Genomic DNA, 27086 nt, shown 5'->3' with positions numbered 1-27086 from the left:
GCCCAGATATATATGTGATTATGAATTATTCAGGAACTACTTAACAGATTGATACCATTTAAGCAAAAGGCAGGAGTCTGAACTGAGGACTACCTCTTTGCCAAATTTGGTGTAATTCCGTTCAGCAGTTAGGGCTGTAGCTGCGGCTAAAGGTCCTCTGGGAAATTGCATGGGGAAAACACGTTTTGGGACCCCCCTTTTTTCTTGGCCTCCACTACACAAATCATCCCAAGACTTTCAGGATAGGAGCGGACCGGAGCTGGCCAAACGTTTTGAAAATTTAGCAAAGATTCGTCAATCAGCGCCAAAGTTATTGGGAATAGAATGTTGCGGATTTCCTATGGAAAATAGGTCCTAACTATAACTATCCAGTTTGAACCCAGCCATATGCAAATCAGTCTTGACCCTGTGCCTCATGGGAACAGTCCAGCCCAAACTGCCAAGCCAGGTCCTCCCTGGACTGGAAACAAGCATACTAGGATCGGCTTGGCAGTTTGGGCTGGACTGTTCCCATGAGTGACAGGGTCAAGACTGATTTGCATATGGCCAGGTCTAAACTGGGGTGGCATAGTGAGCAATGATGGATTTAACCCAGATCTCTTGACTGGGAGTGAATGTTTTGATTTGTTCTGCATTCCGTCCATCAATTGTGTGTCTTTTACATATAGAAGGGCTTTCTCTATGAGACAAGAGCTGTTTAACAGCAGCCCTAAGATAGTGGAGAGTGGGAGTTGGCTTAAAGCCAATCCAGGCTTCACTAAATGCCTAAATGTAAAGCTTGCAGACATGGGAAAACATGAAGGAAGTAAAACTGCCCCTCATAGAAAACCGTGGAGGATTCCACGTTTCCTAAACTGCAAGAGTGACCATGTCATCTATGTGTTGCAATGTACATGCCCTTTAATATATGTGGGAAGTACTATCCACATGGCTCACATTAGAACAGTTAAGGGCAGTAAAGAATAAAGATCAATTATACCCTGTTGCAAGGCACATGAATGAGGTTCATGGGGGCAAAGTGGAGGACTTGACATTTTATTTAGTGGACTCATCTCAAGAAGAAGAAGAGGTGGGAACAGACAAGGAAACTTGAATCTAGATATATTTTGATGTTTGACTGTAAAACCCCGAATGGGCTGAACAGTGACGAAGAACTGTATCTTCATTTGACTTAAAGACTTAAAAACGAAAAGACGCTCTGTTAGATTAGTCCTCCCCTCTCAAGATTTAAGCAGTTTTTCAATAAATATTTATTGCAAGAAATATGATTAGGATGTAGTATGAACTCTAGGAAGGCTAGTTGGCATAACTTATATTTTTCAAGATAGTTATTTGTACCACAAAAATTGAACAAGGGTCATCTCAGTAGATCAATGTAATTTAAGGGATGCCACCAGTATAGAAGATGGTAGGTAAAGTACTGATAGCACTATAATGGAGAGTAACAGATGGATGTGTTATTAAAGGACTAACAATTATTTGTTGGTTCAACAAAATAGAAAAAAACCTGCTGAGAAAGCAAGCACTTGCACTTTAGTATATATTGGAATACGTTTGCGCAATTTGCACAGGCATGATAGAGGTATCTGTTTAAGGAACTGTATCCAGAAGAGGGAAGGACAGTACACTCTATAACACTTGCACTTTATCAAATTTGCTTAATTTGCACAGTACTCTGAATTTGGAGTATGCTGCTATGACATAAGTGTTTGATACTCAGGTGCACTGGCACTTTATTCTCTCTGTGTAAATTTGCACAATTGCACTATCAAGTGATTGAATTTTAACAGCACAACCAATCAAACACTTTGATATGTCCTTGCACTTTAGCTGTCAATTGAAATTCAGTACAGGTTAACAAAATTCAAATATGCTGCCATTTTTTAAATTTTTATTTGTTGCACTAGCACTTTATTCCCATATTGACTCACACGAAGCACTTGTAATTTACAATTAGCCTATATTGCGATATTATTGTTGTATGCGGTTGGGGTCATTACACCACAACAGCATGGTACTTTAATTTACCTGTACATGACAAACAGACAGGCTATTCAGTAATCAACACATCTGTGATCGTAGTATTCCGATCAATGAGGCCCTGGTGTCAGAAGGATCTTTCATACTTAGCACTTGAGCCAGGCAATCACAGGATATAGAAAGATACCTATCCCCAACACATGATTAAAATTTTGTGGTACAATACAGTTTTTTGAAATTCATAAAAAGCAGTTGGTAGCCATTCTGACGCAAGTAAAAGACAAACAAAATAATTGGAAAAAACTAAACTAAATAAATAAATGTGTGTACGAGATGTATGATAAAAATAAGAGTGTTCTCAAAACAGGGACAGTGCAAAGAAGGATTTGAAGTAAAAAACTGAGAAAGAAGAAAGACACACGTGGAGTATATTGTCAGTGTCTATCAACATGTGATGTCAAAAAATGAGTTTAAAAATGATGTAATGAAATGGTGCTCGTTGTGTGAGCAAGGCAGGGGATCCTGCCGAAATGCGTAGCAGCCTTCCAAGACAGATAAACGTTTGGAAAGTTACCTTCGGTTTGCGGTGTCGTCTTTCTGGTGAACCTGTGGAGACCGGAAGTGGTGAACCACGTATGCTCCTGCCAGGATCCTGGGCCTGAGGCAGGTGGTGCTTAATGTCGGCGGGGCAAGCCGACGATTAATGCCACACTTAACAAGAAAAGAATGTCCACGCTCTCGGATAGTGTCAACGTGGATTTTTTCACACACGGTAATGCGTTTTGACAGACGGCGCTGTCTTGATCACTCAAATGGCATACACAAAATGTTCCAATACATTGTCTTGTAGTAAAATAGAAAATGGACTACATATCCGCATGACTACAAACAAGTAGTATTATTATGGCGGCCATCTTGCAATAACATAAATGGTGATATACTCGATGCTAATACATAATGTATCGAAGTGTTATATACCTAAAAATAAGATGATCACAAATATCGTGATTTAAGTGTACAAGGCATGTATTTCTAGTATCAAGCACCATTCCGTGTATTAATATATTTGTGTCATAAGGACTATGTATAAATAACCGGTGGCCATATTGAGTGTGGAAGTAATCTACAGAATAGCAGTCCTGTTAACACCTGTATACTAGTGTTCGTAATGGCGATACGTGAAGTGCTAAGAATTGTATCGCGCTTCTGATACAATGGCATGGTGTATATTTTACCACGTATGTGCCGTCAATATCAAGCGTAGAACAGCATTGGGGGACACATAACACTGTGTAGTGTTATTACCAATTATAAATATAAAGACAAGGTGTCTAAAAAAGCCCAGTGTAATGTACAAACGACAGCCATAATGAAGTGAGTAAAGAGGTAAGTAGTCCTAACAGATACCTGTGTACAGATGATTATGAAACCATCACATATGGATTCAAATCAGTTATAAGGAGGCATAGTGCCTTAGAGTTTCCAGCATTATATTCCAACGGACTAAAACTCTTAATGCAACAAAAATATCAATTCTCATTATATGCATAGTGCCATAGTGGCTAAGTTACATAGTATAATACACTTCTTATACTAGCAAAATGCAAGCAATATAAATACAACTTGTAACCATCCTAAACCATAATCACATATGTTACTACAGGTTGCATCTGAACACAGTTGAATTACGAGACAACAAAAGCATATATACGGAACAGATATGTATGCCACAGTAGAAGCAAGTATTAAAGTGAAAGAAGTGTAAAAAGCTTATCTGAATGTGGAATACCTATAAATGGGGAAGAAAAGGTTAGGTAACCCGTGTAAGGAGTGTCTGTCTCCTAGTGGAGGGTCCCTTCCTTTCCTCCTGTAAAAATATAAGAAAAGAGAAAAAGCAGAGTTAAAAACAAGTAAATACATGATTTACATACTGATAACATTTCTGTACACACTTGTATATATACATAGGAAATTGAAATCAATACTTCATATTAGAGTAATTTGATTACTGAAGATGGCAAAGGGATAGGCAATTAGTTTTCATGTAAGTGTATATTCAGTTCTTCGTCTCAATTGTGCCCTCCCGGTTGTTTAGTCTCCAGTTCCATGATCCCTTTGGATTCACGTTTGCATAACAAGTGAACTCTATTACCTCTTCTAGGACCTGTATGTACCTGCTCAATAATGAAATAACTAAGCAGGGCACTGTTGGAAAGATGGTACTCCTGAAAATAGCGTACAACTGGGTAATGTTTGTCTCTGTTATTTATATCACGCATGTGCTTTAACACTCTTTTTTTGGCCATTAGAGTTGTGCTACCAATGTAGCGTAGTCCACAGGGACAGTCTAAGGCATACACCACAAACGTGGTACTGCACGTCAAAAATTGAGTGATGGTCTCTTTGTTCATTCTGCTTGGTATGCTGAATTCATTAACAAAGTGGATGTTGATGCACGCCTTGCAGTGACCGGAAGGGAAGAAACCTTTAAGGATATGGTCTCCCTGATGTTGTACTTCAGTTATGTCATTGCGGACCAGGATGTCTCTTAGACTGCGGCCCTTTCTGTAAGTGATTCTAGGACGTGTATATAAGGTTTTGCATATGATGGAATCACTAGCCATAATTGGCCAGTGTTTGGCCTAAATCTTGTGTATCTGTTGAGAGTTGCGGTTATATGTCTGTCTAAACGTGTTACTGGTATTTCTCCTAACCTTAAACCTACGAATGCCCACCTGAGGATAGTGTGCAAAATAGGTGATCCTGAAAAATGGTGTGGTATGAGACAATCCTTTTAAGGATATAGTCTGACATTAATATTTCGCCCTAAGTATTGTCTACAAAAAAAGTTCAATGACTTCACCCTGTGCCAGTGTCTCATTTGGATGATGGCACTGTCATGATTGGCTCCACAGTCCCCTTACTTAGGGGGATCCTACCACTGCAGCTCATCTCAAAGGCTTGAAAAAATATAATCACAATCCCCAACCCTAAACAAAATTCCACTGACTTACCTTGTCTCCTCACAACACCTTCAAAGCCAGTTGCATCATCTACAAAGGTATCACAACTGTCTCTATCACCTACCTGGCAAGTCTATGTTGTAGTCATTGTATATTTGTATGACACATTATTTAAATAATAAAGTGCCCTACTGGAAATATATGTTCTTCATCCTAGGAAACAACATATTTCACAGAAAGCAGTCCCTGCCTTAAAACCAGGAAACAAGAACAGAGCCTACTCATTTCATTTCCATTACTTGTCAGTAGACTGTCATTTGTTTTAAGTATCTTTTCCCGTTGCATTTGATAAATTCTGATGACCTTTTTCCAATTTTTTAATCCTATTTTTATTTTATTTTGTTATTCTTTTATGCTGGCAAAGAGGTCTACCTATTTCCTTGCAGATATACATGTGCACCTTTCATGATGAATTTGCACAGAATTACAGAGTCATTATTGTATATTACAATGACATAGGATTTGTGCCATCACAATAAAATACATAATTTAATATAGTAAATATTTTCATTATATTTGAGACTTCTTTTAGATTAGTTGCTTCTTTGTGTGCTTAGTCTCCCTGTGTTATTTCAAATGCATTTTTTGGATATGTTGTTCCTTAAAACCAAAGCAATATGTTGTTGTGTCAGAAAGTTAATAATAAGAAAATTAATTTGGATTGCACTACCAAATATTAATATTACTGAAAAGTGACTTGGCTTGTGCTGCTGAGGTCCACCTCATATTTTTATTTAGTTGGTTTATTAGATTACATTTCGAAAAATAACCTGCCAAACATGCATCTTTCCATAAGAAAGAGGTACCAGTCATTGCTGCATTGTTACAAGCAAAATCGATAAGCATTGCATTTAGTATGACTTAAGGGATAACCATAACTGGTAAATTTCAGAGGCTTTTAGATTTAGTTTTTCTAATTATACCTTCGCTTTAACTGTGGTTTTTAAGTGAATTTTAGAGTTTGTTTGAGCATACATCAAGCCGTCATAACAAATCTTAACCATAAGTCCCCTTGTAGATCTTTAGAGCAATTCTGTGTGTTTTTTTGGTCATATATCATATCCAGCATCCATGAAAGTATACCACACTCCGCAATACACCATGGTGGCTAACTTGTCACTGAGCCTGAGTTTTGTGCTGCCCTTTTGCCAGGCCCTGCATCCAATCCACCTTGGTGACCAACCTCTGCTGCATATGTCCAAAGGCCATGTGAAGCTGGGATTGGATGCAGGCCCAGGACTCATACCACCATAGGCATCCAACTCTGACTTGTGTATTGGTGGAAGGGTTTTGCCTATCACCTGGCCCTACGTCCAACCTGCCACAGATAGCCAACACTGTCTGCGTACAGACGTCGAAAGAGAACTTGCCCCTTATACTTTTTTTAATGTATTATTTTTCTATTATTGATTTAAAAATACATTTTTAGATGTTTACAGTCCCCAATTTTGGTTTGTGGACCTTTAGAGACTCTTGCCTGATAGGTAAGCAGAGACTTTTGGGCCCATAATTGACCTCCTCTCAGGATTGTAGTCCATATCCATGTCCAAATACTGGAGTGAAAGTCAACAAACTATTTCAGGTTGTTCAAAAGCCCCATGAGGCAGAGTTTGTGGACTTGTATGTGCGTTGGGGTCAGGGAAATCCGTTTTGGGGCCCACAAACACTGAAACTATTTTTATTTTTATTTTAGTGAACGGGAGGTCCATTTGCCACTTTCCAATCCATTGTCACTTGGGAAATACCCCTTTTCCATTATGACTTCTTCACAACATGGGTACTGATTTACACATCCTGTAACGGTGGTGAATGCAATAGACCACTATTGTAGCAGTTAACCAGCGCCTCAGGTTTCCAGACCTGAAATGGTTGACAAAAAAACAACATTTTCTTTCAATCAAATTACATTTTTTTCAAATTAAGTCTTTATTAAAGTGGTAATAAGCAGGGACCATCTGTTTACCTATATCTAACACCTTAACACTGAACACAGCCAAAGTGTAGTAAGAACAATATGGCTGCCTTTTCATTCTCTAAAAACAGCCATTACCCAATTATATACTGGCTTGTCCTCACCATCTAACACTGTATGCTGCAAAGTTATTACAGTATACCATGGCCCAAAATATAGTTAAGGCATGGCTGTATTATTGTGTTCCGGTACCCTTGCATCATGTATGGTGTTGCATTGGCAATACTGTAATTGGGTATGCAATGTCACCATGCATGTCCCTTCATTGATTGGTAAATGTAGAGAAACACAAGGCAACGCAATTCGTCGTTTTGCATTACTTTGCACACCATAATCTACATTGCTGCCAAATTTCACATACATCTGTATGCCACACCACTGTAGCCGCTCCACTAAGCTATTCCATTCTGCGTCACACCACTCTACACCTCTCCCCTATATGAAACTCAACTCTATGCCACTTCATTCAACACTAATACACTGTACACAACACCACTGTACACCACTCCAGTCTATGTCATTCCACTGTAAGCTACGCCACTGGACGCTACACCACAATGTGCTATTCCACTCTACTTCATTCTACTTTATGCCACTCCACTCTACTCTATTCCACTGTATGCCATTCTACTCTACAGCATGCCACTGTACCCTTTTCCACTGTAGGCCACTTCACTGTATGCTGCTTCACTTTACGCCACTCCGGTGTATAGCACTCCACTCTACGCCACTTCATTCTGCACTATTTGATTGGATCCCACTCCAATGTACACCAATCCACTGTATGCTATTACACTCTAACCCACACCACTGTATGCCACTCCAAACTGCAGCACTCCATCATTTGCCACCCAGGCCCGGACATGCAATAACGGACACCAGGCATTTTCCTGGGAGGCTGAGTAGGTAGGGGCCTGTTTTGAGGTTGGGACCAATTTTTCTGCTGATGGCCAGGACAGCTGCTGCCATGTCTACCAGCCATGAAGTCTATTGGTTGATGTGAGCATAGACAGGGCCTTTCAATAAGCCAGTCTTTGGCTACAGTGCCAGTATATTCCTTTCTGAGGCACATTTTCTGTCGTGGCTGGAACAGAGAGAGGTCTGCAACTTTATTTAGCTATAGGTAGACTTCTGTGAATAATTACCTCATTGCGATTCGAACCAGTGTCAGTGGTTACAATGTCACTGCAAACAATGGCTTCATTATTGCAGTGTAGCGCATGGCATCTTTCAACATTACTAATTGCACTCTGGCAATGCATGAGGTCTTGTAAACTCCTAAGGCTTTTGTTGCCTCAGACTCTTTTGATGCCAGAGTGTAGATATGCAGGTTTGTTAAGGCATAGGACTTTGTCGGTAATGCAGGCCAACTTTATTCCTATTCTGACCTCTTACAGGAGCCCCTGAAGATCTTTGAGGACATGGTTGATCTGATCACATTTCTTCAGCCAAAGGTCAGTCTAGAAATAAAGTGCATGACTCTTTTAGTGGGAGTTAAATGAGCACATCGCTTACAGTAGTCAATTTCAAAAACATGCGATGTTTGCACTACCATTCTAAAATGGAAATCTTTTGATGCCATGCATTTTGACTTGGGCTTTGAAGAGGATTGTTCTGCATGACATGTAAGGAAGAAATTGAATTTTTGAGTTGAAGGAACATAGTGCCAGCATAAGCGAAACTACCTTATCCATCCTCTGTGGGAGTGAGTACTTAAGCTATTTGACATGATACAGCTGTAGAGTGGCTCCTCAGTTAATTTGCTTTCAGCATCAAACTAGAACTATCTGCATAGTTAGTTAGTGACTTTTCTTTCATTTGTAGTCTTACATTAGAACCCAGAAGGGGCACCCATAGGCACCCCTTCTATGTAGCACCCCTTGCTATCTTGACAAGTAAATGATTACATTAATACTACAAATTTCTATCTCTTAATTCTTTCAGTTATATACTTTGTTATCATTGGGGTGCCACAAATGCGTGCTTTGCTGTGTCTCCTCTGTTGCAGTATGAAATTAGCTTCCAATGTGATCCTAGCTGGCATAGACAAGATTTTCTATTGAATCAACTATGAGCAGAAAGTTGAAGCTTGCATTTTTATCAATTGTTTTCAAACAATGGGAACTTTTCCATTTGGGATTGAACATGTTCAAACAAAATACCACGCGACTGGAAGACAAAAGTCTGACATGCATTTAATTAAAAATTACTAGTAGCACAACAAATAAATATGAGACGCTTATGCTTGCATAAAGGAGTAGTTTATATATATATGTTTGCCTCTATAAAAGTCTGTGGTGCTTAAACATATGACAGAAACTTGTCACCTTGAGCATATTGTGAAACATCCTTGAAGCAGAGATAGAATGTATGAACACACTGCTGACTTCTTTAATTTCTTTAAATCGCATTTCTGAATAAATGTCTTCTGAGCCCACTTGAACGATCAAACCTAGCCAGGGATATTGAGACTAAAGAGAATGTCAGAACAATATTTGATTATAAAATCCACCAGTGCATGTTGTGATATACAGGATGCAGAGGAACATAGACTTTAACCCCTTCTGTGCCTTGGATGGAACGGTTAAATCCTCGGCCCTGGTGCTTCTGTGCTGAGGATGTACACACCAGCAAAAAATCAGTCTGCTGTAAACAGCAGAGGGATTTAGTTTTCGTTCTCTTAGCCGTAGGTGGTGGAGAAGAGCTTCCCCAACCTCCAAACCATTTTTTTTCAATGTAATGGCAATCATGTGCATGGCGCGCTATGTCATTATATTGAAAGTGAACCTGAAAAGAGACGATTAGCTTGCTTCAGTTTCAGTGCTTTGGTGCTCATGGGGCAATCTCAATGCTCTGAGCACCAAAACACACATGAGAGGCATCGTTGAAAAGGGGGAAATCTCCCCTTTCCAATTGTACCCTTTCCTAATGAATGGCTGGTTGGGGGTGGCCCCGGGAGGGCGATCCCCATGCAGGGATCCACCACTAGACACCAGGGAGGGAGGAGCGGCCAATGGGGCAAGAGCTTTTGCTCACCCCAACTTTTTTTGGGCATATTCAGTCTTTCTGCCCTCCCATATTTTTATTTGAATATGCAGGGTTGGCTGGTGACCAAAATGGGCATTCCAATTGGCCCACTTCCCAAAGAACAAAAGGGACAGTCTGTCTCCCCCCCCTCCGGGTGGCAGATTGGGGCAAAAAAAATTATATAGCACTTGTGTGGTGGTTCAATGCAGTGTCAGCCTAAAAACGTGTCTAAATATAAATATAGCGCTTAGAGCTCCCTGTGCTATCCACTCAATCTTTATGTTTTTGGCCCTTCCCAGTTGGAGGCTGTTAGCCCACCCACACAAGTGAGAGATCATTTTACTCGGGTGACCGAGGGGAATACTGGGTGGTAGGAAATTTGTGCCAGCTTGATGATTCCAGACAAAATGTGAGGCAAATCTGATTTTTTAGCTACATTTGAGGTTTGCAGGGGATTCTGGGTAAGCAAACTTTGGGGGATCCATGTAGGTCACACCTCCCTTGACTCCTGCATGTGTCTACCTTTCAGAAATGCCTGGGTTTGGTAGGTTTCTCCAGATGACCGTCGAGCCTGGGACCAAAAACGGAGGTGGCTCCCTTGCAAAACCAGGTTGTTTTGTGATAAATAATTTTGATGTCCCCACAATATGTTTTAGGCCAATTACTGCTGCAGGAACTAGGCCTACCCACACAAGTGAGGTATCATTTTTATCAGGAGACTTGGGGAAATGCTGGGTAGGTGGAAGTTTGTGACTTCCCACAGATTCCAGAACTTTCCATCAAAAACATTTTGTGGAAAATGTGTTTTTGTTGACTATGTTTGAGGTTTGCAAGGGGTTCTGAGTAACAGAACCTAATATAAGTCACACAAGTCACCCCATCCTGGATTCCCCTCGATGTCTAGTTTATAATATACAGGTTTGCTCGGTTTCCCTTGGTACAGGCTGATCAAGGGCCCAAAATCCACAGCTAGTCACCAGTGGAGGCTGGTGAACTTTGAAAGTGGTGAGGCGTAAATACCTTCTTCAAATTTGAATAAACAAGCACACAAATCTAGAGAGCACAACCTACTTCAAGGATTCTTTGCTGCAAACATTTTGTAAAATATCAGAACAAAATGTTTATTCTGGATCCCAATGGCACATTAATTAGTTTGAAATCTAGAGGTTTTGAAAGGACACTGATGACGTATTTGAGTATTCTTGTGATGTGCTAGTACGCCTTGGCTTTTCTAGGTATATAAGGTCTCACCTGCTTCATTCGTTTTACTAAGTGCATCATGCTACCATTTTGCCCTTAATCATTCACTTCACTAGGTCACTTATAGCGGATTATGATGATGATGTAAAATAGGTGTTGTACATGAGTCAGAGCTGCGTTAGTACATAGTACAGGTGGACAAGACAAAAAATTAACAGGGAAAGTTGGCTCAGATCTCAGAGCCTGTGCATGAGCCAACCTGTGAACATATATGTTGTGTAAATCACACAACAAACAATGTAAAATATAATAAAATCTCTTAGTACAAAAAAGTGTATTTCTATAACTCGTTGATGCGTTGATATTAGTAGGGCACATTGTAGCACTGCACTATTAAAAGTGGCAATATTGTACAACTGGTAGCCTGAACACACAAATTCGAAAGTGATTTCTTTCATACACGATGATGACGTAAAAAGAGTTTTGGTGAAATAAAATATTTGTCTAAGAAGACAAAATTTAAGGTGGGAAGCAACGATTTATCCAGGTTTCCTGCTTTCACTCTGTACAAATCAGCCAGTAAATGGGTATGTATTTGTCTTTCCTTATGTTAAGATTTGTTTTGACCTCTTAGTGAATTCTTCTGCAGTTTGTAAAATAGGTATTATAGGCAAGGTAAGATTAAGTGATTTGCCCAGAATCACATGATCTTGAGCTGACGCCGAGACTTGAACCTGGTTCCGAGTTCCATAGTCTGCAGCTCTTCTCATAATACCACAGCTTGTGTACAGGGAGGGAGCCAGAGGCCACATGAAACCTAACAGAGCCTCTACCTGAGCCAGAGCCAGGCTTGAGTCTGACTTGACTTTCAGTGGCTCGCTAACCTCTAGTAAACAGAAAAAACAAAATCTCTTTTTTAGAAAGAAAGTTAAATATGATTAGCTCTCTATGGAGATTAAGTGGGGTCACTGCAAACACTCAATGCTAATATTTCGACACATTACGAAATAGAAAAGCAACTTTAAAAATGATTTCTTACACTTTTCATGTGCTCTGCCATTCACGAGGAAAACTCTTAAAATTAACTGAATTCCACATTTCCAGTCAATTTACTGCAGGCCTGATTCCTCAAGGATTTGCTCCTCTGCTTCTTCTACGGGTCTTCCAAAACCATGTAGCTGATTTCAGACTGCCAAATCAGAAGGCTGGATGCGACTGGGGCCGTCCCCTCTTTACTTGGCTGTATCCTGCCGTTTAAAAGGGCATGGGGCGACTGTGTCGAAAACACGTCACCACCCGAGCAGGATGCTATCTTTACAGATGCTGCACTACACTGGGCATGCGTATGTATGCGCCGTACCCCCACCCCCTGTATGTATGCGCTGTACCCCCACCCCCGTATGTAAGCGCCGTACCCCCAGCCCCCTGTATGTATGTGCCGTACCCCCACCCACGTATGTATGCGCCGTACCCCCACCCCCGTATGTACGTGCCGTACGCCCAGCCCCCTGTATGTACGCGCTGTACCCCCACCCCTGTATGTACACGCCGTACCCCCAGTGCATAGCGCTGGGGGTACGGCGCATACATATAGGGGGCTGGGGGTACGGCGCGTACATACAGGGGGCTGGGGGTACGGCATGTACAGGTGCGGGGCTGTGCTACGGTGTTGGGGTACGGTGCGGAGGGGGTACGGTGCTGACATACGGGGGTACAGTGCAGAAATGTGCGGAGTGAGGGGGGGCTGTACGACTCGTATCCGGGCACAAGTTTACCCGTATACATGTGTGCTACAGCATTTGCTCCGTACGGGCCTTTTACATGCGGTTGTGTATTCGGTCGGGCGGTAAGGATCGTACTTGCGCGCTCGGACTTCTGATTTACTATTTGCACGTAAAAATGTCCGGCTCCCTATCAGACACTTTTCCCGATGCTATTCGGACGTAAAAATTTACGGCTCCCTCTCGGACCATTTTCCCGACGCAATTCGTATGTATTTTTCACGTACGAATCGTACTTCGCAGTTTGTACGGTACTTGTACAATTCGTACGTGAAAATATACAGATACGAGTCGTACTCACATTTTTTTACCCGGATCGAAATCGCCACCTTGGTGTGGAAACATTATGTGGACAAAAAGTTATGGGCGCCTAAGCAGGGGGGAGGACTGGCAACGAAAGGGTTAAAGAAATAGCAATACAAGACAAAGGGGCCGATTCATAGAGGTGATCTGAACCAAAAGTAATTTACAAATGTATCTTTACGTTTCGCGGTCGGGCCGGAATTGCTGCACTCTCCGGCTAAAGCTGTACTCTCTGGCTAGAGCCGTACTCTCCGGCTCGGCCCGGGTTAAGTGTAATCAATTGGCTTTGAATTCCATTTTTCACAAAAAGAAACATTAGGAGCATGTGATAAATAGTAGAGGAGGTCATAAAAATCAGATTGGGCAGGGAAAAGGGTGCTGCCGGACACTACATCATATCCCAGAAAAGTATGCTGCTTTGCATCAGGGTACATGCAGTCCATGATTTGGACCCTTGGTGTGGTATCAGTTGCAATCATCCTTGAAGAAAAGGAGAAATTCTGACGTTTTGGGCTCGTTGCAACTGTAAAAAGGCCCATTCGCCCCAAGATGTTGCCGACCGCACCTCATGTCATTGGCAACCAGCAAAGCCAGATCTGCACATTGTGCTAAAGCATTGACCGCCTGTGGTGACCACCTCTGCGAACCTTCAGCAACGACCTTCCACAATGTCTAGCAGGATCTTCACGATACACGTGCCGATTCCGATCCGGGTCGGAAAGCACTCTGACCGAATCGGATCCGGAGTGTTTTCCGTCCAAGCCGGACCCCCTACAGTCCGACCGAGCGAGTATGATGCCCACGTATGCTGTTGGACTCGGTTCGGTCGGACTCCCATAGAAGTCAATGGGAGCCAGTTGTACGACGCGTACATGCGCTCCCATTCACTGAATGGGTACATCTCGAACAAGTGCGCCCCCTACAGTGGGTACGCATCGGTGCCATCCGCGCCGTAAAAGTGTGCGAGTCGTACGGCTGCGGGTGTCGGGGGGTCTGACGCGGACCCCCGAAATCCGACTCCGGTAGCATTTGCGAGCCAGACGCTCCGACTCGGTCCAGCTGTCCGATTCGAGCATCGTACTCGTTTGGTGGAGAATCATCTCCATTGCGCGTGTCGGTTTGCGTGCGACGGAGTCGGACGGATCGGGTCGGAGCCAGGAATGAGTCGGTCAGAGAATTCGCGCATCTTCGCATCGTACTTCGTCGTCCGGACCTGTGTACGGATTGGTCGGAAAAGAAGCATCGGAATCGGATCCGCTACGGCAGAACCCGATTCGGTGCCCTTCCGACCGAGATCGGAATCGGCCCCACAGTGATGACTGTCTGCGGGGCCTACCAGCTTTACGTGTTTCAGCAACAACCATCCGCTACATTCTCCCTCCTCCTTGTGGCCTCCTCCACTGCAAACGGAACTCTTTAAGCTGGACTTTAAAAGGCAACTTTTTCAGTGTGACTAACCTGGTTCCTATATCCAGCCCTCATTCATCTTGGTCAGCCTGAAGTTGAGACTTTCATGTGGTCTTGCACGACCAGATAAACTCAAGAGGCACTTTGTGCTTTTAGGTGCTATACTTACCTGAAACTCTCAAAATTGTATCTCTCCGGTTCTACTGATTGGATTTTTTTCATTTTCATGTCAAATCATTTATACAATTTTACTCGATTTTTCGAAATTGGTATGGGATTTTTCTTGTGTTGTGTTTTCACTTTATTTTTGTTTGAGTGCTGCATAACTACTTTAAATATTGCCTCTAAGTTAAGCCTGACTGATGTTGTGCCAAGCAACCAGAGGGCTAGGCACAGGATAAGTTAGTGACTTTTGGTTCTTCACTCTGACATGTATTTTGGCTGTTGCTTGAAGAGGGTTCACTTCCTCCCCCCTCAAACAACTACCCAATTTTTCACAGCGGCCACATCTTGCATTGAGGATATCTTCGAGCAAATATGTTTATCATATGCCTATTGATTAATGTCCAGTCCTGTTTACTTCATTACAATTCTTAGCAGTTCCATGTAGAGATTAAATAGCACTGGAGCTGAAATCGAACATTGAAGGACACCATATGTTACGGGTACAGCTTTACATGTGCAAATCTCAATCCAAGCTAATTGCACTTGCTCTATTATGTTAAGGGATTCCCTGAAGTCATGTGAAAGAGCTAAGAGAGCAGTAAAAGTGAAGATAGTATTGGCTACCCTGTAACGAATAAACTGAGAGAGAAGCTTTCTCGAAATAGGAGAAAAAGGGAGAAGGTTGCACAGAGAGTTTTGCTGCTGCAGAGAAGTAACAGGAATAATTATAAATTGATGAAAATGTTAGACGCATGGTGATGAATGTGAATGTAAATTCTCTTGAGCAGTGCTGGTATATTTTATGAGACAAAATTGAAACGGAATTGAAAGCGCATTGAACCTGTTTTCTGTAAAAATAAGGTATCATGCTAGTTGTCAGGAGTTTAGTTGTTTTGCAATAGGAATGAAGGCTATCAATGAAAATTAGTGTAATTTTCAAAGATCCAGCACTTCTCTTTAAATAATGGGCACTTTAGAGTTCTGCCCCTGATATTGAGATCAGAGTAAATAAACTACATAGTGGTTGATGGAGTTGCCCTAGAAACAGGATGGCTTGAACGAAGGCAGCAGATTTGCATATGATGTTAGATTGCAGGCACGTTGAGGTGTCATGGCATCTTTTCCCAAAATGTGTAAGTGTAGAGTGCCACCCGACCTCTTCAATACATTGTATTATATTTCCACACACCGAGGGCCAGGCGCAGCCTGAGGGAACAAATAAAGGGCGAAGTGGTCGCTTGAGGCCACTATGCAATATGTACCAATGTGTGCCTGTGTTGTCAGTAGCAGACCTGCTGCTACCTAGGCGAGTCTTAGGGCAGTGGACACCACACTGGTGACGAGGAGGGTGGTGGGCCATTTGTGCTGTGTCCACCGCGTCCTGGTGTGCAGCATGGCACCGTGATGCAGCAGTCATTCTGGCCCTGTCATCCACAGTGTGATGAGCTAGTGAGCCACACCAATCAGCCAGTGGGTGTGGAGCTCCTTGAAGGGAGAAAGCCACACCCCCGGCTTGCGGGCTACGTGAGTCCATGGAGGACCATGATGGCCGCTTCTGATACAGGAAGCTTGCCCATTTTGTGTGTGGCCCAGCGCTACATTTACCAGTACTGACAGAACCACCTAGTGGTGGGAGAGTGCACCTCACCTTGTTCAATGGCTGGCCTTGTGGTGCTGATGTGCAAGGTTGAGCAGCCTCAGAGCAAGAAGACAAACTGATCACAGGTATAACACATGGAAGTGCCATGGTGGAAAAGTCACAATAAAGGGAAAAATGAACAGAAACTACAGGATCAAAACAATACCCCTTCAGGCTTAGAGTGACGCATATGTTTTGCAAAAAAGAAGCAGAGAACTTTGGGAAGTTCTCAAGTTTAGGTGGAAAGCAGCTTCTGTACAGAGCACCCTCAACACCAGTGTCAGGAATCAGACTCACGTGGTGTCTGCAGTGCACCATAAATGGCAAAAACCAAAGAGACAGCGAATTCTTGTGAAGCCGCAAATGGTGAATTTATATCGGGACATATAATGTTTTATGTGCAGTTAGACCTTTCAAGATGGGCGCTGCTCTTGCCGTCATTAGCTGTGCATCTTTGACATGACGGTTGAGCGCGCGGCAAACTGCGCACTTCAATCGAGATATCCTGAGAGAAGCTAGTGTTTCCCGTCAGCTCCTGTATCCTGAGGAAGACGGCCCTAGAACTTGAAGAGAGATATTTTCAGAGTAAATTACAGAACCGAATCTACCGCTAGTAGTCAGAGTCAAAGGAAGCTGATTCCTGAGTGGCTGAGTACAAGATTTTCCTGTGAACTATTAGAAGCCGAGACTGAGCCAACGACTAAAGTCAGTAAGCGCGTGCTAGCGCAGTACTCCAGTTTCCTTTCCTCCCTTTGGCGACCTTTCCTTTTCCTTTCCGCCCTATTTTTCCCTTCCCTGTGCCTTTTTGCGCGCTCCTTTTCCAAGTGAAGTTATGGATTCTACCTACGCTGTGTGACTCAACCTTGACATTCTACGCTACAGAGTCTGCATGAGAGAAAGAGAGGTATCCCGCTATTCCGCTACTATGTACATATCTAGTTCATTGTAAAACGTTGGAACTTTGTTCTCAAGTTTGAAGATATTGTAAAGTCTGTAATAACCTGAAAAAGAGAGTACAATGAATATCAACATATAGAAGAGTAGCAAGCCTGCAGGAGTATAAGCTAGGAGTAGAGGGATATATATATATAAGGTCATTAGGAAGAATAGAAGAGTAGGATGCCTTTGTAATCCCTTTTACCTCTGTGCATTAGGTGTATCTTGTTAAGATTTGCCAGTGAAGAATCACACCCTCCAGAAGACTCAGCGGAGAAGGCAGAATCATCACCTTGAGGTCATACACCTTCCTGAAGCAGTCTCTTCTCTTCCACTTCCCCTTTCCCCCGTTCTAGTGCCGTTACCTAGTCTGCTGACTGTACTGATGCAGGGGCATTGGGAGTAGTCGTCATCTCTGCTTCTGTGGAACTTGAGGTACATTCTGACAGATTGAAGTGCCCACGAGTTTATTTCCACCCAAGCAGAATGGCGGAAGGTTAGGGGAGATGTTAGAGGCTATTCAAAGGGAATTAGGAGCGGTAAGGGAGGAAACGGTTTTGCTAACACGAAGAGTAGATGGGTTAGTAACGGGAGCCACTCCTATAGCTCAGACCTCTTCCCCAATTTGTCTTCAGAGTCCAACCCTAGAACAGTTGCACAAGTGGTTCATTCTGTTTCCCCTCTAATTCCATTAGCTCCGCCTGAAAGGTATTCTGGGGATGCACAAAAAGCGCAATTATTCTTGACACAGTGTTCCCTTCATTTCATGTGTCGACCTGCGTTATTCCCTGACGCGCAATCCAAGGTCGCTTTTATCCTCTCTTATCTGAGCGGGGATGCGGCTAACTGGGCGATGCCATTGGTGACCAAAGATTCCCCATTTTTGTATGACCTGGAGCATTTTAAGGCTGAATTTTTGAGGATTTTCGACAGAAGAAAGATCTCTCAAGTCACAGACAATGAACTTCTAGAACTTCGTCAAGGAAGTAAGGATTTGGTAACGTATTTAACCCAGTTTAATAAGTTCGTTGTGGAAACAGACTGGCCAGAAGAGAAGAGAGCGGCTCTCTTCTATAGAGGATTGCGAGAAGAAATTAAGGATACATTAGCACAAATTCCTAACCGACCTACTGAATTATCCGCTTTAGTGGATCTGGTCTTAGAAATTGATTTTCGTTGGACAGAACGGAGAGGTGAAAAAAGAAAAGAATTTCGTTTCCAACCTCCTAGATTTGATCGAAGTTGACAAGAGCCCAATAAAGCGTCTCCTTCTGATGTGGAACCAATGCAAATTGGAATGGTAAGAGGCCCTTTGAGTAAAGAAGAGAAGGAACAACGAAGACTGAAAAGGTTGTGTATGTACTGTGGAACTTCAGGACACTTTGTAAAGGAGTGTCCAAAAAAGCCTAAGACCTTGGTGAAGGGAAACGAGCAACACCATCAGTAGGTGGGAGCACACTGATGGTGTCAGAAGATAAGATGGCTCCGAATTCCCATTATGTGATGAACACTTTACAAACCATGACACCTCATTTGATTTTGCATATGACTATTCAGTTTCGGGAGCAAGAAATTACTGGAGTAGCTATTATGCTAGACTCCGGAGCCACAGGAAACTTCTGCGACATAAAATATGCACGAAGAATGGGTATAAAAGGGATCAGTAAAGAGAGAAGTGAATTGGTTCGGGCAGTAGATGGAACTAATCTCTCCTCTGGGCCCATCACTCAACACACGGAACCTTTGAAGTTGATTCAAGCAGACGGCCATAGTGAAATGATTCAATTCAATCTTATTGATGCGCCTCAATTTCAGATGATTTTGGGGCTTCCATGGCTCATTATTCATAACCCTACTATAGATTGGGAAAACCGAACAGTATTCATGAATTCCCAATATTGTTTAGAACATTGTTACTATGATTCAGAGGAAAATACCGAACCCTCACAAGCATCCTTGTTATCCGGCGGAGGAGAATCAATTTGTGTCATCAGTACTACAGAACTTCCTTCCGAGTATCAAGAGTTTAAAGAAGTCTTTTGTGAAAAAGATGTGGAAAAATTACCTCCAAATCGTCCATACGATTGTACCATCGAGTTAGAACCGGGAGCGGTTCTGCCTTGTTCAAGGATCTATGCCCTAACTGAACGTGAAAATCGCTACCTCAAGGAGTATTTGGATCGATATTTGGCTAATGGATTTATTAGACCTTCACAGTCCCCAGTATCCTCTCCTTTATTCTTCATCCCCAAGAAGGAAGGATCTCTTAGGACCTGCATAGATTATTGCGCCCTCAACCGGGTGACCATAAAGAATCGATACCCGCTACCCTTGATCTCCGTCCTCCTTGATCAAGTAAAGGAAGCTCAAATTTTCACAAAATTAGATTTAAGAGGAGCTTACCATCTGATTCGTCTAAAAGAAGGCCATGAATGGAAAACGGCATTTCAAACTAAATATGGGCTATTTGAATATCAAGTCATGCCGTTTGGCCTTTGTAATGCCCCAGCCGCTTTTCAACATTTCATCAATGATATCATGGGAGATTTGATTGACAAGATAGCAATTGTATATTTGGACGATATCTTGATCTTCTCTAAGATTCCTCAAGAACATGCTACACACGTAAAGAGGGTTTTGGGAAGACTGCGTCTTCATCAATTGTATGTGAAACTGGAAAAATGTGCCTTCAGTGTGCGAACAGTTGAGTTTCTCGGATTTGTCCTTTCTTCAGCAGGAGTGACCATGGATCCGAAGAAAATTCAATCAGTCATTAACTGGCCCTCTCCAAGAAACGTTAAGGAGATAGAGCGATTCTTGGGATTTGCTAATGTTTATCGCCGCTTCATTCAAGGATTCTCACAGAGAATAATTCCTATCACCAAACTCTTAAAGAAAGGTCAAAAATTTCAGTGGACTGAGGAGGCAGAGATGGCTTTTGAGTTTCTCAAGAAGAGTTTTACTACTGCTCCCATTTTGCTGCATGCAGACCCTGCAGAACCCTTCTTTGTGGAAGCAGATGCTTCAGATTTAGCCATTGGGGGAGTGCTGTCTCAACGCCACCGGACAACCGGACAACTTCATCCAGTGGCTTTTCGTTCCAGGAAGCTTACGCCTGCCGAGATTAATTATACAATTGCAGAGAAGGAATTGCTGGCGGTTAAAGATGCCTTTGAAGAGTGGCGACATTATTTGCTGGGAGCTCGTCATACCGTTACAGTTTACTCCGATCACAAGAATCTACAATTTTTGAAATCTGCTAAAACTTTGACCCCTCGTCTCTTAAGATGGTCTCTCTATTTTGCAGACTTCGATTTTGTGATTACCTATCGCCCAGGAAATAAGAACGGAAAAGCAGATGCATTATCTCGAATTCAGACAGAAGTTCAAGAGCCTCCAATGACTCAAAAAACTATCATCCCAGAAGCCAAGATCATTTGTACACTTGATTTGGTAAATTTCAAAGAGGAAGTAAGGAAAAGATTGACTCCAGAAGAGATACAGAGTTGGGTTCAACAGGATTCTGAAAGAGAAATCTTCGAACAGTTACCCTATGTTCAAGGTGCCCTGTATTTACCAACTACAGAACTTCAACACAAAGCAATGCAAGCATGCCATGATCAACCTTTGGCAGGACATAAAGGTGTTCTAAAGACTCTCAAGCTCCTTCAACGATATTTTTGGTGGCCAGAGATTCGGTCCAGTGTCATACAATATGTGGCAACTTGTCAAACCTGTGCCCAAGGGAAGGCCATGAGACAAGCCCCATCAGGACTTTTGCATCCCTTGCCCACTCCTTCCCAACCTTGGCACACAGTCACTATGGATCTCATAGTGGATCTGCCTTCAAGTCATGGGCATAACACTGTGTTAGTTTTTGTTGATACCTTCACTAAGATGAGCCATTTCATACCTTTTAAAGGGGTTCCTACCGCTAAGGAGTTAGCAAAACTTTTCAGTGAGCACATTGTCAAGATACATGGAGTCCCAAAAATCTTGATTTCAGATAGAGGGTCTCAGTTTGTGTCTCATTTTTGGAGAGCCTTCATGCAAGGGTTGGGAGTAGAGACCAGATTCTCGACCAGTTATCATCCTGAAACAGACGGGCAGACCGAAAGAGTTAACCAGGAGTTGTAACAATATCTGAGAATGTTCCTTCTGGATCAGGAGGGTGAATGGTCTGATTTTTTATGGATGGCAGAGTTTGCATGTAATAATGCAAAAAATGTATCTACTGGGTTTTCTCCTTTTTTCCTAAACTATGGTAGACATCCAAACCCTTTCATGGGACAGGGAGACATGGGGGTTCCAGCAGTAAAAGACCTCATGCAAGATCTTGTCAACACTCGCAAATCGGCAGAATCCAATTTAGTCAAGGCCAAAGCGAGTTATAAGAAACAGGCAGACAAACATAGAAACATGGCACCAGAATACAGGGTGGGTGATTTGGTGTGGTTATCTACACGTAATCTCCATCTCAAGGGTAATCGGAAATTCCAGCCACGTTTTGTGGGACCTTACCTGATTGAAAAGTTATTAGGTCCTGTCACCGTAAAATTAAAATTGCCCTCTAATACAGGTATTCATCCAGTTTTCCATGTCTCTTTAATTAAAAGATGCACTCCAAACACGAGAATAGTGAAGCCTCCAGCGCCCCTAGTGATAAATGGACATCCTGAATATGAGGTCAAAGATATATTAGATTCCAAAAGAACTAGAGTTGGGCTTTACTACTTAGTGGATTGGAAAGGTTATGGTCCAGATGATCGTTCCTGGGAGTTAGCTATGAATATTCATGCTCCTCGACTTTTAAAAAGATTTCACATTCGATACCCTTTCAAACCTGCGCCGATGAATCGGCCTTTGAGAGGGGGTACTGTCAGGAATCAGACTCACGTGGTGTCTGCAGTGCACCATAAATGGCAAAAACCAAAGAGACAGCGAATTCTTGTGAAGCCGCAAATGGTGAATTTATATCGGGACATATCATGTTTTATGTGCAGTTAGACCTTTCAAGATGGCCGCTGCTCTTGCCGTCATTAGCTGTGCATCTTTGACATGACGGTTGAGCGCACGGCAAACTGCGCACTTCAATCGAGATATCCTGAGAGAAGCTAGTGTTTCCCGTCAGCTCCTGTATCCTGAGGAAGACGGCCCTAGAACTTGAAGAGAGATATTTTCAGAGTAAATTACAGAACCGAATCTACCGCTAGTAGTCAGAGTCAAAGGAAGCTGATTCCTGAGTGGCTGAGTACAAGATTTTCCTGTGAACTATTAGAAGCCGAGACTGAGCCAACGACTAAAGTCAGTAAGCGCGTGCTAGCGCAGTACTCCAGTTTCCTTTCCTCCCTTTGGCGACCTTTCCTTTTCCTTTCCGCCCTATTTTCCCCTTCCCTGTGCCTTTTTGCGCGCTCCTTTTCCAAGTGAAGTTATGGATTCTACCTACGCTGTGTGACTCAACCTTGACATTCTACGCTACAGAGTCTGCACGAGAGAAAGAGAGTTATCCCACTATTCCGCTACTATGTACATATCTAGTTCATTGTAAAACGTTGGAACTTTGTTCTCAAGTTTGAAGATATTGTAAAGTCTGTAATAACCAGAAAAAGAGAGTACAATGAATATCAACATATAGAAGAGTAGCAAGCCTGCAGGAGTATAAGGTAGGAGTAGAGGGATATATATATATAAGGTCATTAGGAAGAATAGAAGAGTAGGATGCCTTTGTAATCCCTTTTACCTCTGTGCATTAGGTGTATCTTGTTAAGATTTGCCAGTGAAGAATCACACCCTCCAGAAGACTCAGCGGAGAAGGCAGAATCATCACCTTGAGGTCATACACCTTCCTGAGGCAGTCTCTTCTCTTCCACTTCCCCTTTCCCCCGTGCTAGTGCCGTTACCTAGTCTGGTGACTGTACTGATGCAGGGGCATTGGGAGTAGTCGTCATCTCTGCTTCTGTGGAACTTGAGGTACATTCTGACAACCAGCGACACTCTAAATTTGCTCACCTCAAATTCCTGCTTTTTTATAAAATTCTTTAAGCGTAGGATTAGCACAGTGCCATCCATGCTGAGATAGAAAGGGACAACATCTTTTGCCATTTCTACAGCAAGGCTTTTAAGCATAGGACTCACACAGTGCTATCAATGGCAAGCTGTAAAATACCAACAACCTTTTACCACTCCAGGCACAGTTTTACAGCTGTGAATTGGTAAAATACCAACCAAGCCAAACTGAAATGAATAAAAGCAACCCCTGACACGTGTTTCACTCTCATTAGAGCTCTTCAGAGAGGTATTGCTTTGTCCTGACACAAGAGAACACCCAATATAAGTCAAAACAATACCCTTTTCAGGCTTAGAGTGACGCATACATTATGCAAAAAAGAAGCAGAGAACTCTGGTTAGTTAGGTGGAAAACAGCTCTAGTATAGAGCACCCTCAACACCAGCGACACTCTAAATTTGCTCACCTCAAATGTCTGCTTTTCTATCAAAGTCTTTAAGCATAAGATTAGCACAGTGCCATCCATGCCGAGATAGAAAGGGACTAAGTCTTTTGCCATTTCTACAGCAAAGTTTCTAAGCAGAGGACTAGCACAGTGCTGAACATGCAGAGTTATAAAATTACAAAAGACTGCAGCCTACAGGATATATATATATATTTGCAGAAATTCAACATACCTTCCAATAAGGAAGCCCTTTTAGAACCCCCAGTACCTAAAGAGAAGGAAGCACACCCTATTTGTATCAACACATACAGCAGTGCATCCAATTCTGTAACCAGAATCATCAACAAGCACTGGAGGATCTTGAGCTGCAGTGCGGTACAGATCCCTACACCTATGCTTTCCTACAGGAGAGGTCGTAACCAGAAAGTCATGCTGGTACATACATGACGAAGCCCATCATGGGAATCACAATCATGTCAGGGCTTGACATCAAGACAAAATGAAAAACTTGACGATGGCTAGTTATCGAGCAAGTGAGCAACGAGACCCACTTATTCGAGAAAGAACAGCGATGGGTGTATAGATTGAAAACCCATGATGCAAGGCTGAATGAAAATATCATCTTGGGGGCATTTTACATGAAAGACCTAATAAGAACGGCCTCACAAATGAAATCATTTACCCGGGAACCCCCTCCCCGCTCTCTGTCGCCCTAAAACACGTTTCCCAAACTTGGATAAGCACATGAAATCTGGGAGCTTTAAGTCCTTGCTATGACTAAGAACAGGATCCACTTGATGATGACTGATACCTGAGCGTTTTCCACTTCCTCTGTATATACCTGAGGCCTTACTTTTGTATAAAAAGTACTACCCCCAATCACTCTCTGTTCTACAATTTCCTTTTTCAATGCCTTGATCATATACCTCATTGAGCACTGCCTGCCAGCGTATATTAGAAATTTATATGAACTCTTACATTGTTTTTTCTCCTAGTAGCGCGCATTTCTTTAATAGCACTCTGAGAACTCTGAACACAGCTTTATTGATTCCCAGTGTGTAGTATCACTCACAACTGCAGCTCTCAACAGTGCTTTATTGACCACTACAATTGACAAGACACTGGGGCAACTTCCATAGGGGCGGGGCGTTTATGCTGCCTACCCCGCCCTCCAGGAATGGAGTCTCCTGGCAAGGAGTGTGTGAACATAGGAGCAGCCAGGAAGTGAACTCTCAGCACAGTAGGCCTTCTAGTGTAGGCGACCGCGAGGACGTCTATGCACCCTTCCATCGCACAGATAAACAACATTCCTCCGGCTCCTCCGGTATCTCTGGAGTTCCTGGGTGATCAGCTCAGGTTATTCAGCGAGAGAGTAGCCTTGAAATAGTGTCTTAGCGATCGCACAGCACATGCACATTTTTGTCATTTTGTTGAAATGCATTTAATCTCCTCGAGATTTCTTTGCTCACGTTACATGCAGGGTTTGATTACAGGCGTCCCTTTTTCGCAGCTGGACTCATGAGGTCCATTCATGGTCTCAGAACATGTATGTAATGCTCATTATATGTCAGTTTGTGTTGTCTGTCACTACATGTGTGTAAGTGTTTTAAATGCTATTCGTCACGATATGGCACATGGATTGTTCACAACTTTTAACTATGTGTGGCACTATTTTCACCAAATCACCATCAGAAACGTTTTTCATATGATATATGGTCCGATGGTTGTGTATTTTGTACTCATTTTGTCTCCCTTAACCTCTGTAGGAATTTTGGAATTTGAACACACCAATTAGGTGCTGTACGATATTTTATTTTTCAGTTTTTGGTGTTGTTATATATGAGTTAAAATCTATATATTTTTTTAAATGTGGTTTAAATCTAACTTTAGGAGTGGGAGTATTTTCTCCTTGAAGGTCCTGAAGAAAAGCCTTGGGGTAGGAATTGAAACTAGTGGACCAAGGAAATGGTAGGTCATACACCAGTAATGTTTCTCACAATCATATCAAACTAGGGGAGCGAATAAAGTAATTTTCTTCCTGCTAGTGAATGAATGAATTAATGAATAAAACATTTCTTGAGCACGTACCAGAGGGCATCCCGGTGCTAATAGCAGCACAAGTGAGAGAACTACCAGCAGCATTAAGGAAAGAGACATGTTTTGAGAGACGTCCCGAAAGCCAAGACGAAGATGGAGAGGGAGAGAATTCCATAACCTGGAGGCATTATAAGAAAACAGACAGCCCCCACTTTTTTCCTTTTTGATTCTGGGGACAACGGCAAGGCGGCAGTAGTCCAAGCGCAGGCCCCTGTTCGAACAATCAGGTGAGATGAGGGACCGATTAATAGGCAGTCCCTTCCCGGCTAGTGTCTTGTGTGCAATACAAAGAGCCTTGAACTTTATTCTCTCCTGTATGGGGAGCCAGTGGAGAGTGGAAAGAGCTGGTTTTGCTGATTGACGATTTGGGATCCGCAAGAGCATACGTTCTGCGCAGTTTTGTACAGTCTGTAGCTTAATGATGGTGGCAGCGGGGCTCCCAAGTAGAGAACATTTGCAAAGTCAAGGTGAGAGAGAATCAGTGCCTGGACCATAAGTCTTCTGGGAAGAAAAGGTAGAAGAGGGAGAATTTTGCGCAACATCCTGAGGATACCGTAGCAGCTGACTGCAACTTTCAAGGCCTGCTGCTTAAAATTCAGGTTGTAATTAAGCCAGATGCCCAGACTTTTGATCTGGTCCTTATGCGTGGGGGCTGAACCATGAAGAGAGGCCATAGCACTCCTATATTAAAGGTGGAGGAGTTACCTAGGAGCATCAACTCCGTCTTGTCACCATTCAGTTTCAAATATGACTGTTCCATTCAAATTGCAACCTTCTCCAAGCAAAGACCTAAGCTCGATGAAGAATTGGCGGAGTGGTTGAGGGCAAAAACAAGTTGTGTGTCGTCAGCGTAGGTGACAATCTGAGCCCCAAGCAGCCTCACTATCTCTGCTAGCAGGCTCATATAAACATTAAATAGAGTGGGGCCCAGAGACGACCCCTGTGAAATGCCACAGCTGAGAGGCATATGTTTCGAGGTGGAGTCTCCTTCAAAGACCTGGAATGACCTGTCATCCAGGAAGGATTGCAGCCACTTTAAGGCCCCGCCAGTGACTCCCACCCTTCAATGTCATTGAATCAGAATGTGGTGGTTGACAGTGTCGAA

The sequence above is a fragment of the Triturus cristatus genome, chromosome 6 (assembly GCF_964204655.1).
Source record: "Triturus cristatus chromosome 6, aTriCri1.1, whole genome shotgun sequence".
In the NCBI taxonomy this organism is placed as follows: domain Eukaryota; kingdom Metazoa; phylum Chordata; class Amphibia; order Caudata; family Salamandridae; genus Triturus; species Triturus cristatus.
Note: the sequence above shows the minus strand (reverse complement) of the source record.